Consider the following 26,428-nt stretch of genomic DNA (forward strand, 5'->3'; position numbering starts at 1 on the left):
AATAACCGTTACTTTTGTTCTTCTATTACCTTCTACTTCTAATTATGTATATATTTTTTTAGAAAAAAAAGCCCTTTATTATTTTATTCAAGAAAAAAAAAGGCAGGAAAAAAAGCAAAAACTGCAAGTATGTAAGTTCTCAAAAAACAAAGCCTGTCTTCTTTTTGAATTGTTCGGGTGTATTTTAGGTTGAGTCCGGTTCAACAGTCAGCCAGTGAGCTGGCTGATTCGAATATGATGGTTGTGAGGGAACAGACACCGTCGGATGCGCTTGTAATGTGAGTTTTTCAAGAATATTTCAACCTTATAACCTTATTATTTTCAAAGGCGTTGTTAACCTTTCATTTTTCTTCTTGTTTAGAGTCTCGATTCAAGTTTTTGTGCCGGCGTCCCAAACAACCACTGTGCCGGAACTTCAAGAAACACTTGAGTCAGATTTTGAACCAACCCCTCTGCTACAGATTGAAGGAACTATAGAAACGTAAGAAATAGAATTGGGTGAATATTTGTTTAGAGTTTGGGTGTATATTTGGTTACAGTTCGGGTGTATATTTGGTAACAGTTTGGGTGTATATTGTTCCTGAGTAGTTTTTTTTACGCCATGATTAATTTTGTGTAACTGTGCAGCACTCCTGAACCCCCCAACAACTTCAAGAAACCACACCCACACTTCCCCCAACTCCATCTAAAATGTAAGTTCATCAGACTAAAATCAATCTTTGCTTATGATCTGTATATTCTTACTCTTATAATACGTTATACATGATGACGTAGTCATCCAGCCGCAGAAGATGTTGCTGCCCTGATGATGATGGCACGGACAGCATCCTATGTTCCTAAAACAGATCCAGTGCCATCACTCAGTCTTGGCTTGACTGATTCAAGCCAAGAGGGAGCATCAACGCAGGAGACAGAAAGGGAAAAATCTCCAGAAACTGCAAATTTGCTAGAACAATTAGATGATTTGGTACAAAAAATAGCAACCAATGCGGTGAAAGGAGAGAGTAAAAGTCCACAAATTCAAAGAGAGAATGGGGGAGAAAGTTCTGGGAGGTTTGAAACTCCTGTGGGAATAAATCAGAATACGGATGATATGAAACAGAAGTGCTACATCTGGGGACGCGAGTGACGACATACGCAGATGGCAGAACTAACGAGTATGAGCACATGTGCACTTTGATGGCCCAAGATAAATACATTTTGACAAAAATGCACATTGCATCACTCCAGCCAGCAACTTATATAGAAGCTGAGGTAATATTAGAATAACACTAATGTTTTTACACCAAAGTTTACTGCAATGTTTATTAATATAAATTGATTTCGGCATATATTTCTAGATTGTATCTACCATGTGCCTCATCCTCAACCAGACAAATAATAAAAGGTTTCAAGAACAAGTATACTGTCTCCCTCCGATATTGTGGTAAGTGTTACTTCTATGCATTTTGGGTGTATTTTCTCTATTCATTTGGGTGTATTTTTTAAGTTCACTTGGGTGTAAATTGTGTATTCATTTGGGTGTATTTATAGTATTCACTTGGGTGTATTTTCAGTATTATATTTGTTGTCTCACAATTGTTGCAGAACATGGCCATTTCGAAGCACCCAAATGGGGAATTCATATCACCTAAAACCAATAAAGAATTCAGGGTGGAAGACTACCCAAGTTTTATTCCCTTCATATATGCAAAAAAATTAACTTCGCATCCATATGTAAGTTTTCATTTGTAAAATTTTTTAGTACCGTTCTTTACTTATATACCAAATAAAATAACACACTGTTGAAATATGACAATCCTTCAGATTTTTGCACCTGTTTGCCACGCGGACCATTGGTGGTTATGGGTGATTGATACAAGAAAGCGGAGATTTCATATACTTGACCCGCTACACAAGAAAGCTCCAAGCGAGGAGAGAAAGCAGCTTAATAAATTCACTGTAAGTTGCCTATGTGTTCTCCTTTGGGTGTATTTTGTGGAACCATTTGGGTGTATTTTGTTGATCAAGTTGGGTGTATGTTGTTTATTCAGTTGGTTGTATCTTGTGCATTCATTTGGGTGTATTTTATATCTTTAGTATGTTCTAAATAATAATTCTTTGCATTCATTTAGGTGTATTTCATTCGGGTGTATTACTGATTTGTTTTGGTATTTAAGGGATATGTAATTTCAAGAATAAGAGCATATGTTGGCGGGGAACCTCTGAAGAAAGGCGAGAAGGAGAAGGAAATTAAAGCATCATACGTCAAAATATCAGGCCAAAAATTAACGTATAAATTTGTGACTCTGAACATTAAACTTTCCTAAATGAGATTTGTAATTTATTTTCTTCATTTTCAGATATGACTGCACTATCTACGTTATGAAGTGGCTTGAGTTAATTGAGCCAGAAAACATTAAAAAGGGAAAGTATGAATGGGATAATTGGAAACAGGTAACTGTCTTTAGAACTATATAACTCTGTATTACTTTACTGAATTAATATTGCTGTTTAAACAGAATATACTTTTTAATTGTAGGACGAGGTGGACCACTATAGAGTGGAGTATGCTTCACGGATACTATTCAGTGAAATGAGTAAAGAGAGAGATGAAGCAATTAGAGCGAGTAATGCAATAAGACTGTCGAAGCATCCTCCGTATTATTGAGTCCGTTTTGTCAGATAAATTCTACTGATATAGAAAATGAGTAATCCAACTGCTAGCTAGTTTGTAAATTGAACAAATGCTGTAAAAAATTGCCATTTATAAACAACTTCTATTCAATGAAATTTTTTTCCATAATTAAACTATATGTGCTGTTAAACTGTCTGTGCTGTATTCAAAAGCTGTATTACAGGTGGTTAAATATGAAGGAAAACATCAAGGCAGATCTAAAGACAGATTATAAATTTTACACCCAACGGGGAGTTTAATATACACCCAAGATTGTTTAAAACATACACCCAAACTGTATGTGCTGTTAAACTGTCTGTGCTGTATTCAAAATGTATGAATTACAGGTACCAAAATATGAAGAAAAACATCAAATCAAATATACACCCATAACCTGCGATTTTTTAAATCCAAATAAAGTTGAATATATACCCTGAAATCTATCCCCCCATGATGCTTTGAGACTAAAACCCTGAACCCTAAACACTTAAAATGTAAAATGTGAATTCACAAAAATACACCCAAGAGAAACAGTGCTTTTACACCCATATTCTGTAAAACTATACACCCAAAGAGTTATCCACTGCTGCTAGTACCGTAAACTGATAATTCATAACATGTCCTTGATATTGGATGTTATTTGAATGCACCACTGATGCAGCATCAAACAGGTTTATCTGAATATAACACTCACATATTAGCTAAACTATTAACGAGAAAAATAAACTCAATCACCACAAATTTAAAGAACATTACTTTTACCTCGCTTAAAACTTTCGTTTTCTTCTTCTTTGTGGCATTTGCAATCTGTTTGTCCAACTTTGAACCTAGCCTATTTTTTGGACGTCCTCTTGTTCGGATCCTTGGCGGGCTTTGAAGCTCATTAACGGATTCCAAGTTGGCGTCTTCGTGGGATAAAGAAGATGTCCCTTTCCTTTTGGCTTTTAATGATTCCATTTCAGCCATGACATTATCGTACGCACGGTGCAGAAATGCAGTCAGCTCCTCCGATTCGGATGCAAATTCGCAAATATTTTGCGAACGAAAAACCAATTGGTCTAACCTCTTGCTTCTTGGCTCCATCAGTGGCTCGTCGTGGCTGCTCTTGATGTGTGTGTGTCGCCTCTTTACCTTCTTGCTCCATCGTTCCAGTATATATCTAGGTGACACTTGGCTTACTTGTTCAAAGCTTAACACACTTAGTGCGTGACGACACAGTATCCCTCTCGACTCGAATAATAAGCATTGGCATTTTACCTCGACTGCAACTGAGTCGTAAGTAACCACAAACTTGTTAAATATTGAGCTGGAAACTTGTTCTCCGACTTCGTATACTGAATAGCCTAGAGCAGAATTCGTTAATCTGGTGATGCAATTCGCCTTTCCTCTGAATTGCGCTTGGACTTCCCTAAACTTTTGATGAGTGTACACATCTTGAAACTGAGCTTCAATGGAGGATTTGGTTGCACATGATATGACCGTATGAAAATCTGCAGCATCTGATTCTCTCTCTACTTGCTCCCTGCTTCCGAGGCAATTATCATATTGTTTGACGAACTGAATAAGCGAGCTGTTCCGGGTGATAAACTTGTTAAAAAATAAATGCATGCTCTCGCTCCTTTGTGTGCTTCTCATCCCTGCCCAGAAGTGGTGATCTAAATAGATAGGAACCCATATATGACGGTCTTCATACAAATCTGCATAATACACCCAAACACAGAGTATAAATACACCCGAAAAAACATGCAATTTACACCTCTGCTGCAGATTTTAAACAAACATTACCTGAAAGCCACTTGTTGTCCAAAAGACCAAAATTCAGCAGAAAATCATTCCAATTACTATCGAATGAGTCTTTGCTATGAGAGTTAAAAACAATTTGGCTCATTTCTCGTTCAATATCTGCATGTCTGATGAGCGGATAATTTGTACGCTTTTTGGCATTGTTTTTAGTATGTTTTTAGTATGATCTAGTTAGTTTTTAGTATATTTTTATTAGTTTTTAGTTAAAATTCACTTTTCTGGACTTTACTATGAGTTTGTGTGTTTTTCTGTGATTTCATGTATTTTCTGGCTGAAATTGAGGGACCTGAGCAAAAATCTGATTCAGAGACTGAAAAGGACTGCAGATGCTGTTGGATTCTGACCTCCCTGCACTCGAAGTGGATTTTCTGGAGCTACAGAAGCCCAATTGGCGCGCTCTCAATGGCGTTGGAAAGTAGACATCCTGGGCTTTCCAGCAATATATGATAGTCCATACTTTGCCCAAGATTTGATGGCCCAAACCGGTGTTCAAAGTCACCCTCAGAAATCCCAGCGTTAAACGCCGGAACTGGCACCAAAATGGGAGTTAAACGCCCAAACTGGCATAAAAGCTGGCGTTTAACTCCAAGGAGAGTCTCTACACGAAAATGCTTCAATGCTCAGCCCAAGCACACACCAAGTGGGCCCGGAAGTGGATTTTTATGTCATTTACTCATCTCTGTACACCCTAGGTTACTAGTTCTCTATAAGTAGGACCTTTTACTATTGTATTGACAGAGATCGGGGTAGCTATCTTTGTTCTTATGCTATCTTAGATCATTGGGAGGCTGGCCATTCGGCCATGCCTAGACCTTGTTCTTATGTATTTTCAACGGTGGAGTTTCTACACACCATAGATTAAGGTGTGGAGCTCTGCTGTACCTCGAGTATTAATGCAATTACTATTGTTCTTCTATTCAATTCTGCTTGTTCTTGTTCTAAGATATCACTTGTTCTTCAACTTGATGAATGTGATGATCCGTGACACTCATCATCATTCTCACCTATGAACGTGTGATTGACAACCACCTCCGTTCTACCTTCGATTGGGTGAATATCTCTTGGATTCCTGATACACGATGCATGGTTGATCGCCTGACAACCGAGTGCTCGCCTGACAAACGAGCCAGCAATTCCGTGAGATCAGATTCTTCATGGTATAGGCTAGAACTGATGACGACATTCAAGAGAATCCGGAAGGTCTAACCATGTCTGTGGTATTCTGAGTAGGATTCGATGATTGAATGACTGTGACGTGCTTCAAACTCCTGAGGGCGGGGCGTTAGTGATAGACGCAAAAGAATCACTGGATTCTATTCCGGCCTGATCGAGAACCGACAGATGGATAGCCGTGCCGTGACAGGGTGCGTTGAACATTTCCACTGAGAGGATGGGAGGTAGCCACTGACAACGGTGAAACCCTTGCTTAAGCTTGCCATGGAAAGGAGTAAGAAGGATTGGATGAAGACAGTAGGAAAGCAGAGAGACGGAAGGGACAACATCTTCATATGCTTATCTGAAATTCCTACCAATGAATTACATAAGTATCTCTATCTTTATCTTTATGTTTTATTCACCCATATCCATTTGAGTTTGCCTGACTGAGATTTACAAGGTGACCATAGCTTGCTTCATACCAACAATCTCTGTGGGATCGACCCTTACTTGCGTAAGGTTTATTACTTGGACGACCCAGTACACTTGCTGGTTAGTTGTGCGAAGTTGTGTTTATGCCATGGTATTGAACACCAAGTTTTTGGATTCATCACCGGGGATTATTTGTGTTGTGAAAAGTATTGATCACAATTTTGCGCTATCAAGTTTTTGGCGACGTTGCCGGGGATTGTTGAGTTTGGACAACTGACGGTTCATCTTGTTGCTTAGATTAGGTATTTTTTTTTTCGGAATTCTTGAAGATGAATTCTAGTGTTTCATGATGATCTGTTGAAGTCTGGCTGGCTGTGAAGCCATGTCTAATTTCATTGGACCGAGGTTTCAACTTATCATCACAAAAGCTGGTTGATTTCTATCAATCTTGCTTTTGGAGCAGTGATCTGCTAAGGCTTGGCTGGCCTTTGGCCATGTCTAGTGTTTTGGACCGAAGCTTTCTTTGAAAGCTTGGCTGGCTGTGAAGCCATGTCTAATTCCTGGACCGGAGTCTTAGACTAAACATTGCATGATTCCTGAAATTCTCATTAAGAATTTTGATACCTTTTTCCACTTAATTTTTGAAAAACACAAAAAAATTTACAAAATCATAAAAACCAAAAAGATTTCATGTTTATCGTTTGAGTCTAGTGTCTCATTTTAAGTTTGGTGTCAATTGCATGTTTCTGTTCTCTTTGCATTCATGCATGTGTCTTAAGGATCTTCAAGTAATTCTTGATGATCTCTTACTCTGATTTTTAAAATTCTCTTGACTTGAGTGTTTATGTGTCTCAAATAGTGTCAGTAGTATACAAACTGCTAAGTTTGGTGTCTTGCATGCATTGTTATTTGATTTTAGTTGCATTTTGATTATTAAAAATCCAAAAATATTTTTAATTTGTGTCTTTTCAAGTCAATAATACAGAGAATTGAAGATTCAGAACATATTGCAGAGGAATTATACAGAAAAAGCTGGGCGTTCAAACGCCCAGTAAGAAAGACAGACTGGCGTTTAAACGCCAGCTAGGGTACCTGGCTGGGCGTTTAACGCCCAAAAGGGTAGAGTTTTGGGCGTTAAACGCCAGAATGTGCACCATTCTGGGCCTTTAACGCCAGGATGGCACAAGAAGGAAGATTTTGTTTTTAATGCAATTTTTTTCAAGTTTTCAAAGTTTTTCAAAATCAAATCTTTTTCAAATCATATCTTTTCAATCATATGTTTTCAAAATTAATTTCTTTCTATTTTCAAAAATACTTGCTACCAATTAATGATTTGATTCAACATTTCAAGTATGTTGCCTTTTCTGTTGAGAAAGGTTTAATGTTTGAATCATATCTTTTCTTGATAGCCAAGTCATTAATTTTCAAAATCAAATCTTTTTAAAATGTTTTTCAAATCATACCTTCTCAATCACATCTTTTTAAAAGCAATCATATCTTCTTAACCACATCTTTTTCAAAATAATTTTCAATCAAATCTTTTTAATTTCTTATTTCAAAATCTTTTTCAAAAATCACTTGATTTCTTTTTCACTCTTGGTTTTCGAAAATCAGTTAGTGTTTTTTTCAAAATGTTTTCAAAATCTTTCACTTAATTTTCGAAAATTACTTCCCTTCTTCTCACATCCTTCTATTTATGGACTAACACTATTCCTTGATGCAAAATTCGAACTCCATCTTCTTTGATAAGTTCAACTTTTCTACTTCTGCCTTCCATTTTTCTTTTCCTCTGACACCTCAAGGAATCTCTATACTGTGACATAGAGGATTCCATATTTCCTTGTTTTCTTCTCTTTCATATGAGCAGGAGCAAAGACAAAAGCATTCTTGTTGAGGCTGATCCTAAACCTGAAAGGACCTTGAAGCGAAAGCTAAGAGAAGCTAAGGCACAATTCTCTGTAGAGGACCTAACAGAAATCTTCAAAGAAGAAGAACAAATGGCAGCCGAAAACAACAACAATGCCAACAATGCAAGGAAGGTGCTGGGTGACTTTACTGCACCTACTCCCGACTTTTATGGGAGAAGCATCTCTATCCCTGCCATTGGAGCAAACAACTTTGAGCTTAAGCCTCAATTAGTTTCTCTAATGCAATAGAATTGCAAGTTCCATGGACTTCCATTGGAAGATCCTCATCAGTTTTTAGCTGAATTCTTGCAAATCTGTGACACTGTCAAGACTAATGGGGTTGACCCTGAGGTCTACAGACTTATGCTATTCCCTTTTGCTGTAAGAGACAGAGCTAGAACATGGTTGGACTCTCAACCTAAAGAAAGCCTGGACTCTTGGGAAAAGCTAGTCAATGCCTTCTTGGCAAAGTTCTTTCCACCTCAAAAATTGAGTAAGCTTAGAGTGGAAGTCCAAACCTTCAGACAGAAGGAAGGAGAATCCCTCTATGAAGCTTGGAAAATATACAAACAATTAATCAGAAAGTGTCCATCTGATATGCTTTCTGAATGGAGCATCATAGGTATTTTCTATGATGGTCTGTCTGAACTATCCAAAATGTCTTTGGATAGCTCTGCTGGAGGATCTCTTCATCTGAAGAAGACGCCTACAGAAGCTCAAGAGCTGATTGAAATGGTTGCAAATAACCAATTCATGTACACTTCTGAAAGGAATCCTGTGAACAATGGGACTAGTCAGAAGAAAGGAGTTCTTGAGATTGACACTCTGAATGCCATATTGGCTCAGAACAAAATATTGACTCAACAAGTCAATATGATTTCTCCAAGTCTGTCTGGAATGCAAAATGCACCAAGCAGTACTAAGGAAGCTTCATCTGAGGAAGAAGCTTATGATCCTGAGAACCCTTCAATGGAAGAGGTGAATTACATGGGAGAACCCTATGGAAACACCTATAATCCTTCATGGAGAAATCATCCAAATTTTTCATGGAAGGATCAACAGAGACCTCAACAAGGTTTCAACAATAATAATGGTGGAAGAAATAGGTTTAGCAATAGAAAACCTTTTCCATCATCTTCTCAGCAACAGACAGAGAGTTCTAAGCAGAATAACTCTGACTTAGCAACCATGGTCTCTGATCTAATCAAAACCACTCAAAGTTTCATGACTGAAATAAGGTCCTCCATTAGAAACTTGGAGGCACAAGTGGGTCATCTGAGCAAGAAAATTACTGAACTCCCTCCTAGTACTCTCCCAAGCAATACAGAAGAAAATCCAAAAGGAGAGTGCAAAGCCATCAACATGGCCGAATTTGGAGAGGAAAGAGAGGCAGTGAACGCCACTGAGGAAGGCCTCAATGGACGTCCACTGGCCTCCAATGAGTTCCCCAATGAGGAACCATGGGAATCTGAGGCTCAAAATGAGACCATAGAGATTCCATTGGACTTACTTCTGCCATTCATGAGCTCTGATGAGTATTCTTCCTCTGAAGAGGATGAGTATGTCACTGAAGAGCAAGTTGCTAAATACCTTGGAGCAATCATGAAGCTAAATGACAAGTTATTTGGAAATGAGACTTGGGAGGATGAACCTCCTTTGCTCACCAAAGAACTGGATGACTTGTCTAGGCAGAAACTGCCTCAAAAGAGACAGGATCCTGGAAAGTTTTCAATACCTTGTACCATAGGCACCATGACCTTCAAGAAGGCCTTGTGTGACTTAGGGTCAAGTGTAAACCTCATGCCTCTCTCTGTAATGGAGAAGCTAGGGATCTTTGAGGTGCAAGCTGCAAAAATCTCACTAGAGATGGCAGACAACTCAAGAAAACAAGCCTATGGACTTGTAGAGGATGTTCTGGTAAAAGTTGAAAACCATTACATCCCTACTGATTTCATAGTCCTAGAGACTGGGAAGTGCATGGATGAATCCATCATCCTTGGCAGACCCTTCCTAGCCACAGCAAGGGCTGTGATTGATGTTGATAGAGGAGAGTTGATCATTCAAGTGAATGAAGAATCCTTGGTGTTTAAGGCTCAAGGATATCCCTCTGTCACCATGGAGAAGAAGCATGAAGAGCTTCTCTCAAAACAGAGCCACACAGAGCCCCCACAGTCAAACTCTAAGTTTGGTGTTGGGAGGCCACAACCAACTTCTAAGTTTGGTGTTGAACCCCCACATTCAAACTCTAAGTTTGGTGTTGGGAGGTTCCAACATTGCTCTGAGTATCTGTGAGGCTCCATGAGAGCCCTCTGTCAAGCTACTGACACTAAAGAAGCGCTTGTTGGGAGGCAACCCAATGTTTTATAATTAACTATTTTCTTTTGTTATTTTATGTTTTTTTTTTGTAGGTTGATGATCATGAGAAGTCACAAAATCAATGGAAAAAGCAAAAACTGAATGAAAAGCAGAAAGAAAAATAGCACACCCTGGAGGAGAGCGTGCTGGCGTTTAAACGCCAGTAAGGCTAGCTGTTGGGCGTTTAACGCCCAGTCTGGCACCATTCTGGGCGTTTAACGCCAGAAAGGGGCACCAGACTGGCGTTAAACGCCAGAAAAGGGTAAGAAGCTGGCGTTAAACGCCAGAAATGGGCACCAGCCCGGCGTTTAACGCCAGAATGGGCCAGAAACGCATTTTTGCATGTCATTTGGTGCAGGGATGACTTTTTCTTGACACCTCAGGATCTGTGGACCCCACAGGATCCCCACCTACCCTACCACTCTCTCTCTTCTTCACCCATTCACCAATCACCTCAACACCTCTTCCCCAAAAACCCTTCACCCATCAAATCCCATCTTTCTCTTCACCACTCACATCCATCCTTCATAAAACCCCACCTACCTCACCATTCAAATTCAAACCACTTTCCCTCCCAAACCCTCCCATACATGACCGAACCAAGCCCTCCCCCACTCCTATATAAACCCTTCTTCACTCCTTCATTTTCACACAACCTACACACCACTTCTCCCCCTTTTGGCCGAACACAAGCCATTCCCTTTTCCCTTCATTTCTTCTTCTTCTACTCTCTTCTTTCTTCTTTTGCTCGAGGACGAGCAAACCTTTTTAGTTTGGTGTGGTAAAAGCATTGCTTTTTGTTTTTCCATAACCATTTATGGCATCCAAGGCCGGAAAAACCTCTAGAAAGAGGAAAGGGAAGGCAAAAGCTTCCACCTCCGAGTCATGGGAGATGGAGAGATTCATCTCAAGGGTGCATCAAGACCATTTCTATGAAGTTGTGGCCTTGAAGAAGGTGATCCCTGAGATCCCTTTCAAACTCAAAAAGGGTCAACTTTGATCAAAGGTTGGACCAAGTCCTCATAAACATTTGTGAAGAGGGCGCTCAATGGAAGAGAAACTCAAGAGGGAAGCCGGTTCAATTGAGAAGGCATAACCTCAAACCCGAGGCTAGAGGATGGTTAGAGTTTATACAACGCTCAATCATTCCCACTAGCAACCGGTCCGAAATAGACCGGGCTATCATGATTCATAGCATCATGATTGGAGAAGAAATAGAAGTTCATGAGGTTATAGCTCAAGAACTTTATAAGGTGGCGGACAAGTCCTCTACCTTGGCAAGGTTAGCTTTTCCTCATCTCATTTGTCACCTCTGTTATTCAGTTGGAGTTGACATAGAGGGAGACATCCCCATTGATGAGGACAAGCCCATCACTAAGAAGAGGATGGAGCACACAAGAGACCCCACTCATCATGAGATCCCTGAGATTCCTCAAGGGATGCACTTTCCTCCACAAAACTATTGGGAGCAACTAAACACCTCCCTAGGAGAATTGAGTTCCAACATGGGACAACTAAGGGTGGAGCATCAAGAACACTCCATCATCCTCCATGAAATTAGAGAAGATCAAAGAATCATGAGAGAGGAGCAACAAAGACAAGGAAGAGACATTGAGGAGCTCAAGCACTCCATAGGATCTTCAAGAGGAAGAAAGAGCCGCCATCACTAAGGTGGACCCGTTCTTTAATTTCCTTGTTCTTTATTTTTCTGTTTTTCGAAAATTATGCTTATGTTTATCTATGTTTGTGTCTTGTGATCATTAGTGTCTTAGTGTCTATGCCTTAAAGTTATGAATGTCCTATGAATCCATCACCTCTCTTGAATAAAAAAATTGTTCTTAATTGAAAAAGATAAGAATTGCATGAATTTTGAATTTTATAACAGTTTAATTATTTTGATGTGGTGGCAATGCTTTTGTTTTCTGAATGTATGCTTAAACAGTGCATATATCTTTTGAATTTGTAGTTCATGAATGTTGGCTCTTGAAAGAATGATGAAAAAGGAGACATGTTACTGAGGATCTGAAAAATCATAAAAATGATTCTTGAAGCAAGAAAAAGCAATGAAAAAAAAAGAAGAAGAAAATTTCGAAAAAAAAGAGAAAAACGAAAAAAAAAGAAAAGAGAAAAAGAAAAATAGAGTTGTGATCCAAGGCAGAAAGAGTGTGCTTAAGAACCTTGGACACCTCTAATTGGGGACTCTAGCAAAGCTGAGTCACAATCTGAAAAGGTTCACCCAATTATGTGTCTGTGGCATGTATGTATCCGGTGGTAATACTGGAAGACAGAGTGCTTTGGGCCACGGCCAAGACTCAATAAGTAGCTGTGTTCAAGAATCACCATACTTAACTAGGAGAATCAATAACACTATCTGGATTCTGAGTTCCTAAAGAAGCCAATCATTCTGAATTTCAAAGGATAGAGTGAGATGCCAAAACTGTTCAGAGGCAAAAAGCTAAAAGCCCCGCTCATCTAATTAATACTGATCTTCATAGATGTTTTCGGAATTCATTGCATATTCTCTTCTTATCTTATTTAATTTTCAGTTGCTTGAGCACAAGCAACAATTTAAGTTTGGTGTTGTGATGAGCGGATAATTTGTACGCTTTTTGGCATTGTTTTTAGTATGTTTTTAGTATGATCTAGTTAGTTTTTAGTATATTTTTATTAGTTTTTAGTTAAAATTCACTTTTCTGGACTTTACTATGAGTTTGTGTGTTTTTCTGTGATTTCAGGTATTTTCTGGCTGAAATTGAGGGACCTGAGCAAAAATCTGATTCAGAGACTGAAAAGGACTGCAGATGCTATTGGATTCTGACCTCCCTTCACTCGAAGTGGATTTTCTGGAGCTACAGAAGCCCAATTGGCGCGCTCTCAACGGCGTTGGAAAGTAGACATCCTGGGCTTTCCAGCAATATATGATAGTCCATACTTTGCTCAAGATTTGATGGCCCAAACCGGCGTTCAATGTCACCCTCAGAAATCCCAGCGTTAAACGCCGGAACTGGCACCAAAATGGGAGTTAAACGCCCAAACTGGCATAAAAGCTGGCGTTTAACTCCAAGGAGAGTCTCTACACGAAAATGCTTCAATGCTCAGCCCAAGCACACACCAAGTGGGCCCGGAAGTGGATTTTTATGTCATTTACTCATCTCTGTACACCCTAGGTTACTAGTTCTCTATAAGTAGGACCTTTTACTATTGTATTGACAGAGATCGGGGTAGCTATCTTTGTTCTTATGCTATCTTAGATCATTGGGAGGCTGGCCATTCGGCCATGCCTAGACCTTGTTCTTATGTATTTTCAACGGTGGAGTTTCTACACACCATAGATTAAGGTGTGGAGCTCTGCTGTACCTCGAGTATTAATGCAATTACTATTGTTCTTCTATTCAATTCTGCTTGTTCTTGTTCTAAGATATCACTTGTTCTTCAACTTGATGAATGTGATGATCCGTGACACTCATCATCATTCTCACCTATGAACGTGTGATTGACAACCACCTCCGTTCTACCTTCGATTGGGTGAATATCTCTTGGATTCCTGATACACGATGCATGGTTGATCGCCTGACAACCGAGTGCTCGCCTGACAAACGAGCCAGCCATTCCGTGAGATCAGAGTCTTCGTGGTATAGACTAGAACTGATGGCGGCATTCAAGAGAATCCGGAAGGTCTAACCTTGTCCGTGGTATTCTGAGTAGGATTCAATGATTGAATGACTGTGACGTGCTTCAAACTCCTGAGGGCGGGGCGTTAGTGACAGACGCAAAAGAATCACTGGATTCTATTCCGGCCTGATCGAGAACCGACAGATGGATAGCCGTGCCGTGACAGGGTGCGTTGAACATTTCCACTGAGAGGATGGGAGGTAGCCACTGACAACGGTGAAACCCTTGCTTAAGCTTGCCATGGAAAGGAGTAAGAAGGATTGGATGAAGACAGTAGGAAAGCAGAGAGACGGAAGGGACAACATCTTCATATGCTTATCTGAAATTCCTACCAATGAATTACATAAGTATCTCTATCTTTATCTTTATGTTTTATTCACCCATATCCATTTGAGTTTGCCTGACTGAGATTTACAAGGTGACCATAGCTTGCTTCATACCAACAATCTCTGTGGGATCGACCCTTACTCGCGTAAGGTTTATTACTTGGACGACTCAGTACACTTGCTGGTTAGTTGTGCGAAGTTGTGTTTATGCCATGGTATTGAACACCAAGTTTTTGGATTCATCACCGGGGATTATTTGTGTTGTGAAAAGTATTGATCACAATTTCGCGCTATCAATGTCCCTTGTACCCGTTTAATTTGCTTGGAATCTTCTTCATGATGTGCCAAATACACCAACAGTGAATTGTTGTTGGCATACAGGCCTCTAAAGCCCTTTTCATTGATGCGCATTGATCGGTGAGAAACCCTTTCAGAGCGTTTCCTCCCATGCAACGAAACCAACATTGAAATAACCATTTGAATAATTCAATTTCTTCGTTTTTCATCAAAGAGCATCCGAGAAGTGTTGACTGACCGTGGTGATTCACCCCGACAAAAGAACCACAGACCAAATTATACCTGAAAACAAATTACCATAGTGCAGAATGCAAAATCATTAGGTACACCCAAACACATGCTTCGTATACACCCAAAAAATAGCCAATATACACCTCTGCTGCGGATTCATAAAAATACATTAATTTAGCATCATAAACAGGGGCAGTTTGTTACCTGTTTGTATTGTAGGTGGTGTCAAATGAAATGACGTCTCCGAAATACTCAAAGGCAGCTCTACTTCTTGTATCGACCCAAAAAGCCAGCTTAATCGATTGATCCTCCTCGAGTTCAAGCTCAAAAAAGAAATTCTGATTCTTCTCTTTCATTCTTAACAAATATTTCCCGAATTTCTTTGCATCTTCTTGTTCGGAAACATTCCGCACTTCCCTGCTAATGTAATTCCTCACGTCCTTTTCGATAAAATTTAACTCGCGGTGACCACCGGCAGCCGCAACAAATGATTGGTAGGTTTTGCTTGGTCTGATACTGGCCTCCTCGTTATTCTCTATTGTACGACGAATGGACATGCTTAGTTCCCTGTGCTGTTTGAGCATCTCTGCTTTACTTGGATAGCAGGGGTGTGAATGATCCAGCACAACCTTTGAAATGATCCAAGCACCGACATCCTTCAATGTGTGTATATAAATTCTTGCAGGACAGTTTAAACCGGCTGTCGGATTCGTCTTCTCGGTCGGATATATTTTAGATTTCCATTTTCCCTCTCTGCTACATGTAATCAATTGATTCTTAATCTCGTTTCCATTCCTATTTGTGCTCTGAACTCTTATAGAAAAACCTGCAACCTTGGCGTAGTTCCTGTAAAATTTTCCAGCATCTTCAAGGGTGGTAAAGGTCATTCCAACCTTCGGAATAAACTGGTCATCAACAACAGAGAGAGGCTGCAGAATACACCATGTCAAAAACTATAAATACACCCAACTATTGCAAATACAATACACCCGAACGGCACCAACTCAACTAAAATGAAAATAAAAGCCATAAGTTGTAAACACACATGCTGCAGAATACACCGTCACAAAAAATAAAAAACACACCCAATCATGTCTGATATAATACACCCGAATGACAAAAACAGCTAAAAATAACAGAAAAAGCCATAAATGTAAATACACCCATACTACCGAAACAAATACACCCAAAGAAAGCTCTGATCTACACCCGAGCGTCTGCTATAAATTCCAAATAATCAATCAAAACTAATACATTACATTCAATCCACAGATTTATGTTGACGCGTTAGTCTCACAGTCAATGTTCACGAATTATTCAGCTACACAATGCTATACAAATTACTACAACAAAATTCAGAGTAAACGTATGTAAATCAAACCTCAAGAACTTCGTTAGATTCAAATTCATAATCCACTTCGCCCTGATTCAGCTGAGAATCTGACGTTGAATCAACCATTATCTTCAAAATGAATCCAAACTTTGATTTCAGTAAACAAAAATCGATAGAAAACGAAGCTGGAGTTAAAAGAGAGAAGAACGAGAAAAAGAAGAAAAAGAAGAACGAGGAGAAGAACGAAGAACGAAACAAATCTAGAAATAAGGAGAGAAGAACGAGAAGAAGAAGAACCAGAAGAAGAAGAAGGAGAAGAAGAACGAAGAAAGGAAACAAATCTTTTAAATTTGGTAGTTATATATAGCGCGTGTATATAACGTAACCATTGGAGCGCGTTTTAGGTTTTAGGGTTTTAAGTAACTTGTAAAGCATACAAGTGGTTAGCGCTTGTATGCAGAGCTTTTCTGTATTTTATACTTTAATATATATTTTATATAATTGACTAAATTAGCAGTTAGACTTTTGTGTATATATATAACATGATTAAATAATTAATTGATATCATTTTTATAATAAGAATATCCCTTCTAAGTGGGAATGGAAGAGAATAATGAATTATCCTTTGTAATGAGATTGGAAAATTATTCCTTCAAAATGCAATATATGGTGCAAAACAATCTATTACACTTGAATATCCTTTGAATAACAATATAACATGCCCCTAAGACTCGGTCAAATTTTACAGGGATAAATTAGGCAGAAATTTAATGATGAGATTAACATATTTATCCTTAAGGTGAGTTTATACATTTAATTATTTTTAAAATTAATTTAAAAAATTATTATTTAATAATATAATAATTTAATTTTCTAATCTAATAACAAGTAACTATGTATGATTGTAGTATAATTTATATTTAGTGTAATTAGTAATAAATTAGAATATTATATTTTTAATAATATATTTAAATATATATTCCTACTATCAATTGATTTAAAGTATTATTATACGTATTTTAACTAATAATATATAAATATTTTCTTACTCATAGTCAATATTAATATGCACGTTCCTTTCATAAATATAATGTTTTTAAGATTAGGAAAAAATATTAATTAATGATATAATAAAAGTATTGAAATAAAATCATACTCAGTATATAAGAAAACAAAATCTCGAATAACTACTTTAAACAAACTAATTATAGAATTTTTAACAGTAAAAAATTTAACGGTAATGCTAAAAAAACAAAAAAATTGTCAAAATTTATTTTATTTAATATTTATTAATTACTGTAATAATAAATGAATAGTAAATAAAGAAAGTTTTGACTATTTTTTGTTAATATTTTTTTATTATTAAACATTTTAAAAATTTAAATATTATTTTATTCTCAAAATTTAATTTAAAAATTATGTTTCATAGACTAACATATTTACTCCTTAATTAGAGTTTATATATTTAATTATAATATTTTTAAAATTAAAAATAAATTATCAATTAACAATATAATAATAAAATTCTCTAATTTAAAAATAAATAATTTTGTACAATTATAGTATAATTTATATAATTTATGTTTAGTATAATTAGTAATAAATTAAAATATTATATTTTTAGTATAATTAATATAATTTATATAATTTATATTTAGTATAATTAATAATAAATTAAAATATTATCTTTTTTTCTAATAATATAATCATATAAATTGCTACCATTAATTGATTTAAAACATTAATACGTAGATTTTAACTTTAATAATATATAAATATTATCTTTCTCATAATCATATATTAATATTCGCATTTGTTGCTATAACTTATAAGTATAGTACTTTTAAGATTAAGAAAAAAATTAATTACTAATATAATAAAAAAATAATAAAATCATATCCAATACATTAAAAAACAAAATTTTAAAATAAATTATCTAAAACAAACTAATTAATCATAAAATTTTCAATAATGAAAAAATTTAAAATTTTATTTTATTTTCAATCAATTTTAAAATTATATTTAATAGACTAATGTAATTACTTCTTAGTTAGAGTATGTGCATTTAACTAGAATACTTTTAAAATTAAAAAATAAAATATTAATTAATGATATAATAATGATTTGAACAATAGAGTATATGCATTTATTATTATTTTAAATAATTTAATTTTAATTATTGATAGATTAAAAATATATCAAAATTATATGACACACTATTATATTAGCAACAATTTTCACTAAATTACTTGATATATTACTGATAAAATAAATTCATAAATAGTAAAAGAGTAAAATTAAAAATTAATAAATTAAATATTACATATCTAATTAAATAAAATTAACTAATAAAGTGAGATCAAATTTTAATATTTTTTTTAAATTAAACTAATCAAATCCTAATATTAGAATTAAGTTATTTAAATAATATCTATGATATTCAATTATTAAACTTAGATGCATATATATTAGAATTATTTTTGTAATAACTAATAAAAATAGTTTGACCAAATTGAATATTTAGAATTTATGTAAATTCAAATCATCCTCTTGTTAAATAAGCTCCATAATCAGTTATCCATATAATGCGGCAAGACAAAAATAACCACGTTTAGCTCAATGATAAATTCATAGTACAAGAAATTCGTCAAATACAGTCGAATTTACAAAAAAAAAATCGTCGGTAATATATTTATCGTCGAAATAAATCCGACAGTATAAACTTTACTAGTAATTATTTATCAGCGAATTCTTTTGTCGGCACCTAATTATTATCGAAAAATTTATGCTGGAAATTTTTACCATCAGAATTTTTTCTAGTAAATTCGAGGTAAATTTAAATTTAATTTTTTTAAAATTTTGTGTAAAAATTAATATATAATTTTAAATATTTAAATTCAATAATTTCTAAACTAATGAATCAGAAAATACAACTCTAATTAACTCAAAAAATAATTAACTCAGATAATAATAAACTTAAAAATCAACAACAATAAACAATAAGTCAATAATAAATTCGAAAAATAAAAAGATTAACTCAGACAATTAACAACAATCAACTAATTAACTCATATAATAATAAACTTAGAAAATAAAAAACATGAGTCAATAATGAATTTAAAAAATAAACAAGTTAAAATTAATTAACTCAGAAAATTAACAACAATAATAATAAGCTAATAATTAACTCAGAAATAAACAAGTTAAAATTAACTCAAATAATTAATAATAATTAACTAAGTAACTCAGAAGTTAATTAACTTAGATAATAATAATCTTAGAAAATTAACAACAATAAACAATAAGCCAATATTAACTTAGAAAATGAACAAGTTAAGATTAATTCAGACAATTAACAACAATGAACTAATTAACTCAGAAAATAATTAACTCAGATAATAATAAACTTAGAAATTAACAACAATAAACAATAAACTAATAATTAACTCAGAAAATAAACAAATTAAGATTAACTAAGATGATTAACAATAATTAACTAAGTAACTCAAAAAATAATTAACTCAAACAATATTAGAATAAAAATTAGAACAATACAATTGAGGACCTTACACTTGCAGATTCAAACACCAATCAACTAATCAAAATAATGCAAATTTTAAACACAGAATCATCAAAATAGAATTAAAAAAATTCTAAATAAAAACAGAATAAAAAAAATCCTAAATTTAAACTAATACATGAACTAAATATGAAAAACAATTAAATCTCTAATACAAATATTCTAATTGCAAATTTTCTAATATATAATAAATTAAAACCATAAAAATAGGATTTAGGGTTTAACTGTCCAAAACTAATTATTGAGTTACCTGGAAACAATGGCGGTGCAGAGGACTTTATTGGTATGGTGGCAACCTAGACGACAAAGTGGCAGTGGCGGCGACCAACCGACAAGGCTGCGTTTGGGTTTTTTTAATAAATTAAAAAAATAATAGGAAGAAGGAGGAGAAAAACATACCTGGAGGGAAGGAAGGAAGCAGCTTTGGTGACACAGGGAGCAGCGCTGACAATAATGGCAGCGGCAACAGTGGCAGGAGCGACAAAAATGGCAGTGATAGAGCCACCAATGTGATGCAAGGAGTCCATGCAGTCTTTAAACGCTGTTGGTAGTGGCTGACGTTGGTGGAGGGGCTGCCGGAGATGGTTTGAGAGAGAGAGAGAGAGAGAGAGAGAGAGAGAGAGAGAGAGAGAGAGAGAGAGAGAGAGAGAGAGAGAGAGGGGTTTGCGATTCGAATTTAGGACAAGATTTCTGTCGGATTTACCGACGAATAAATCTAATGGTAATACTTTGCGAATGACCAAAATGCAGTGTTGCACTAATTCAGATTAGCAGCGGATTTAAAGCCCATGGTAATGATCACACCAATTTTTTCCCTCAAATTATTACTAGCAAATTTACCATCGAAAAACTAAATTCGACGGTAATTTGTTTACTCGATGAATTTATTGCCAAATCCGCCGGTAAACTTGTGGCTAATGTCCGATACTAAATCTAACGATAAATCCAGTAGTATTTAACATTTTTCTTGTAGTGTCAGCTTCCATACGAAAGATAACTTCACCTACGTTCTATTAGATTGGTTATAGTATATAAGAAGATCCAACCATCCTTTAGCAAAATGAAGTTCACTTCTTTTACTATGCTGAACTCTTATATCTATATAATTAGCACTACACTTGAATTAATAAAACAACTCTAAGACGAAACATGATGTATGTGAAGTATTGTAAATGATGTCAGTAAAAGACAATTCTGTTATAAGGAAAAAAAAACAAATTGAGTAAGAACATTCATTATATAATTTAAAAAATAAAAATAAGGTTGACTTTATATAAAAAATGATCAAATTCTAATTTATACTTTAAAAAGATCAATTTAGATTAAAAAATTATTATTGTATGAAATAGTTAAGAAAATAAAATAAAAAAACAAAACAAACTTTGGTTCTAGAATTTACATTCATGAGAATGATAAATGAAACACTATATATAGTACTCATGGAAATATATGAAAAAATCGTTACAATTATTAAAAATATATAATATAAAATATTATGATTATTGACAAATCTTATTATAATTAATTATTAAATGCTAACAAATATAATTATTTAAAATTAATATTTTCCAAAAATAAAAGATAGAAGAGAAAGGTAAGTATATTAATACCAGAATCCGCCACATCAGCATGTTTGGCGTCAACGTAAATATCTTATAAATGCTAATTATGTATAATTGACAATTATATTATAATAATTGATAATTACACAACTAGAAAATAGATTAATACAGACATATTTACAGACGGATTTAGTCTTTATTACAGATGGATTTTTGGTTACTGACGAAATTACTGACGGATTTTGCTCCTCTGTAAAAGCTCCGTCGGAAATTATTTACCGACGAATTTTTTTCTGTCGGAGAATTATAGACGGATTTTTACTAGTTACCGACGAATTTTCCCTCTGTAAATTCTCCATCCATTTCCCTGAGCCGACGAACTTTCCGACGGATTTTCCGTCTGTAATTACAGACAGATTTTTCGTCTGTAATTACAGACGGATTTTTTGACAGATTTTTCGTCGATAATTGGTAGTACATTTTTCGACAGATTTTTCATCTGTAATTTAAACTTTGAAAAATCATCGCACACTCTGAATACAGACAGAAAATCCGTCTGTAAATCCATCAGTAAGGTAAAAAAGATTTTTTTTTTAATTTTTTCATTACAAAATAAATACTTTAGATTTGTTTTCTAAATTTACTCCATAAAACACACTGTAAATTGAAAAAAAGAAAGCTAAAAATCACATAGATAAACATAATATTCATTACATGATACCTATAAAATTGGATGTTATTTTTTAACACCATTATTCAATATCTCACTGTCTCAATAAAAAGATATCCTAAAATTTCTTTTAAACTACAACAAAGAAGGGCAGGACTTTCAGCCTAAATTTTAAAACTATTTTCTCATGCTCTCTTTAAAGTTTAAAACTCTCCAATCTAATCTGAGTTACATGATTTTTCACTCCATGATAGACTCTTGTATGGCTGAAACTTGAAAGTATTTGTTCATCTACTTCTTCTTCTTTGATTTGTTTGCATTGGACTGAGCATTTGCAGTTTCCTGGTGTCAAAAAATAGGACATGGACAGATTTCAGAAGCCTAGCAATGTTTTATAGGATTAAGAAAAAGTGAAGGAGGATAACAAAAACACAAGTTTAAAATAGAATTGCGAGAGAGAAAGAGATGCTTGCATGCTCTTGAAGCACATTTAATTTGTTCTACAGGAACACTCACAACAACTGATTTCTGATTTTTTATGTAACTTCTAGAAAATGTTATAAATGAAAAAAAAGTTGGCTATAAATTTTCCTAGAGCATGCATTAAAAATGCTTCAGGAGACATGGAATCCAATATTGTTGTATACGGCATTGGTACAGACCTCGAGCCATTCATCCATTGAAGCATCCTGGTTATTGTTCAAAAAATCCGAGCAGTCTATGCAATATAATTCCTGGTTATTGCTTAATACAAAGATCATCTAATAAATCATCAAAATATATAAAAAGTAATTCAATGGGAAAATACATCAGCAAACAGCATCCAAAGTGCTGCTATAGAACATACCCAGTGAAGGAATATTGGAATAGTCCCTCTGGTGTCAAGTTTGGTGTCAGGGAACAGTGAAGACGCCAGTCAGCTTCAACGCATATGCAGCCACTTTCCCCAGTTGGGTCAACACATTAGTAGCTTTGCTGTTGAAGTAATTGATCCAATAAAGTCAAAATAACACCCAAGAATAAAAAACTGAAACGGTTGAAGGGAAGAGCAAGTTACCGTCTTGAGTGTCGATGCAAATCCCAATGGAGGAACCTCAGTCGATTTTTCCCTTTCATATTTTTGTTGATAGACCTAACAACATTAGCAAACTCGGCTCACAGAATAGTTTCTCGTGGCTTCTTCTCATGTGTCTTGAACAAAAAAAAATGAAAATCAGAAAACATTCTAGTTTAGAGGTTAGACACAATCGAGAAATTCAATATTCTTAACTGTTCATTAGAAATGGGAAGCTGCCTACCTTAATCAAGTTCAATATGATAATTGGATTTCCATATCTCTTAACAAGATTTTCAAAATGAAGCCTTGTGGCTTCAAAGGTGTTGTCCTTCTTTGATACTAGAAAAAGAAAAAAGAAGCAAAAAAGCTCTCAGAAAAAAATTACATAACAAGCAGAGAATAGTTGCTTCCACATCATACATATAATGTCAGGTTTTATGTTCAATGGAGAGGCTTCTTGAGACTAGAACAGAGGGATTGAACCCCGGATCTGCACCACGAAACTTATTTTCATCGGGCTTCCATCACGAGCATCTGCAAAGACTATCTGCTCTGTCTCAACATCATTAGCTACTCTTCCCTTTTCATTCACTCCTCGTTTCAGATATCTGCATCAGAAGATACAGCAAGCAAGGAATATGTCAAGAAATAAGTAAGATAAAATGCCAAAATTTGTAGAAAAATACCAAGTTTCTGGGTGATAAATCACTCATTTACATGAATTTCATGGATTGAAGTACTTGGCAGAAACCATTAAAAAAAACCTCAATTAGCAAAATTAAAATGTAAACAAAAGCAGATGTATATCTTCAAGGACTGCAAGTGTAAAGAAGTGAAACATAATGTAGCTTTATCATGTGACAAACTCATATAAAGGATTGAAAAAGTACAAACCTTGTCCCAGCATAATGCCGCGAGCGCCTAGCAATGATAGTCAAGTGAAAATCCCTGCCAGAAATAGAAAGAACTCATATAAACTCATATTTTGTATGAATACTACTAATCCATGGTTTAATTATTGCAACATTAACTCTATCACATAAAATACCAGCAATAGCATATACAAAGTTACATATGGTAAAAATTAGACATTTCAAATGAAATTAATATTGTTGATAAAGTACAACGAAATTAATATATAGAAGATAAAAACTAAACATATTCATTAGCTAAAAGGGGAGTTTGTTACGTACCTATTTAAAAAAGTCATAAACTAAGGCAACTGTCCAGGAAGCATTCTGGAGATTATTCCTGACTCCACGAGTCAAAAACTCATTCCAAACAAACAGCGTTTCGTAAAGTGACTGTTCTGTTGTATTATGATCGGTTAAGTTCCTTTGAAGACTAAACATGACATTATATGAGTAGCTGAAAAAGAAGTCCTTCGTAAGATCTACACTGCATAGAAGCTTCTTGTATCTAAGTCACAAGAGAAGAAAAGTAAAGCCCATTAATAAGATGAATTATTAATAAGATGGATTATTATATTGTGCCAATTTCCTTCGCTTTGTTATGAGAAGCATGTAGTATGGCTCAAGAAATTTGACAAATCCTAGATAAAAAAATATAATAAGATGACGGAACCCTTAATTATTATAGCCAGTATTTTGGGAAACAAGAGCATAATAACAATTTTGTTCATATGAAGAAGATGATAGAAGATTCAATTACCAATGATTCCATAACAAGTTGTAACAAACTTCAGTCCCCTGTTGACTTGTTTCCTTCGTGTATGCGCTTTAGAAGGTCACAACACTTAATTTCTGAGTACACTGTCAAATCTTCAGTGATGTTTAGTTCCGTTGGATCCAATCTGTCAATCTTCAAGACCATCCATGAGGTTCTGCTTTTGTCTCTTCCGATCATATAAAAGTTCTGCATGTAAAAAAGAATAATAATAAGAACACTGCAACATTGCCCTATACATGTATAATGTTCATAGAGTCATAGACAAATTTAAGAAGGATGATATTCTTAAAAGGTAAAAGTACATCACAGCTATTAATGTATTAAAGAAATGGAAAGATGTAGCTTTGCTATAAATATCACTCCATATTAACGCAAAACTTTAGATTACAAGTGGTTTTTCTAATGTGAATGAATAGCGTTAAAAATAACAGTAAAAAAGTTGAAACAAACTTTAGATTACAACAATAATTGTTGTAGTTCACCTACTTTTCTAAGAATTTAAACATATAAGTACAAAAATTATACCAAATGATTTTGTAAAGAAGCTACAATTGCTTATCTTGCAAGAAACAAACCAACAACTTATCATTATGTTAGCTGATGAGAGAAAGAATGCTTGATATCTATCTAGAACACTATGAATTCTGCCACTAAGCATAGAATACGTGAGGAAAAAACAAAGGACAAGTAGTGGCATGACTACTCAATTTTTTCATCAAAATTTTCAGGTAATATTCGCATGACTACTCAATTTTTTCCTGAAAAGGACAAGTAGTGGCAATCCTTCTAATAACAAAGGTCAGCAATATCAAATTCCAAAATTAGCAAAAATTACTATTTTGATTAGCAAGAAAGCATTACTATATATGACCAGATTTATGCAATTGATGAAAGAACAGAAAGAAAGAACCCTAGTTTCCCTTTTAAGAAGAGCATAGTAAAAGAGTCAAGTATAAACACAATCACTAGATATCACAGGCAGCTTTCACTGCGAAGCCAATCGAATTTAGTGCTAATAAAATCAAAGTGACAATTATGTTTATATATTTAATCATCCATCACACAAAATTGAAAAGGACATATTCAGCAAAAATGAACACGAAGTTAGCCAACAAGGTCAAATAGAAATATAGAATACATGAATTCACAAGCCATAAGCTACTTGAACAGAGCAGAATAGAACAGATTCAATGTTCGTCCAAGCAAATGATTCAAACGAAAAGCTTCAATTGCAAAAAAAATCACCAAAATCAGAGTAAATCTGCAGATTCGAACGAAGCACAAAAGTAGAGTATGATAAACCTAAAACTGGCACAGAAAAATTGAGCCCTAAGGTTTATCACGAAGAACAGAATCACAAAATTAGGATATATATACCTGAAATTTGAGATGGTTACGAGAAGAACTGAGAAAGCGAGATGAGATTAGATGGAAGAGGTGCCAGAGGGAGCAGATGCGATAAGAGCGGTAGCAGAGAGAGCTCTCCGACGATGGGAGTAGACGCGACGAGAGCGGCGGCGGAGGAATCTCGTAGGACGCAAGGGATGACAGAGAGAGATTGTGTGATGCAAGCGGTGGCGGCAGCGGCAACGGCAATGGCCGCGGCGGAAGAAGCAGAAGTAGCAGCCACGGAGAGAAGAAGTAACTCGTGCCTGGGAGAGAGGAAGAAGCTCGTGTTTGATTTGTGAATGGAGCACGAAACA

At 35.2% G+C, this 26,428-nt stretch overlaps 1 pseudogene; it reads right to left on the reverse strand.

Moving 5' to 3' along the window:
- Positions 1–22,270: 22,270 nt before the first annotated feature.
- On the reverse strand, positions 22,271–24,917 carry LOC112779097 (phosphoinositide phosphatase SAC2-like; annotated as a pseudogene).
- Positions 24,918–26,428: the final 1,511 nt, after the last annotated feature.

Source organism: Arachis hypogaea, chromosome 3, assembly GCF_003086295.3.
Source record: "Arachis hypogaea cultivar Tifrunner chromosome 3, arahy.Tifrunner.gnm2.J5K5, whole genome shotgun sequence".
Taxonomy (NCBI): domain Eukaryota; kingdom Viridiplantae; phylum Streptophyta; class Magnoliopsida; order Fabales; family Fabaceae; genus Arachis; species Arachis hypogaea.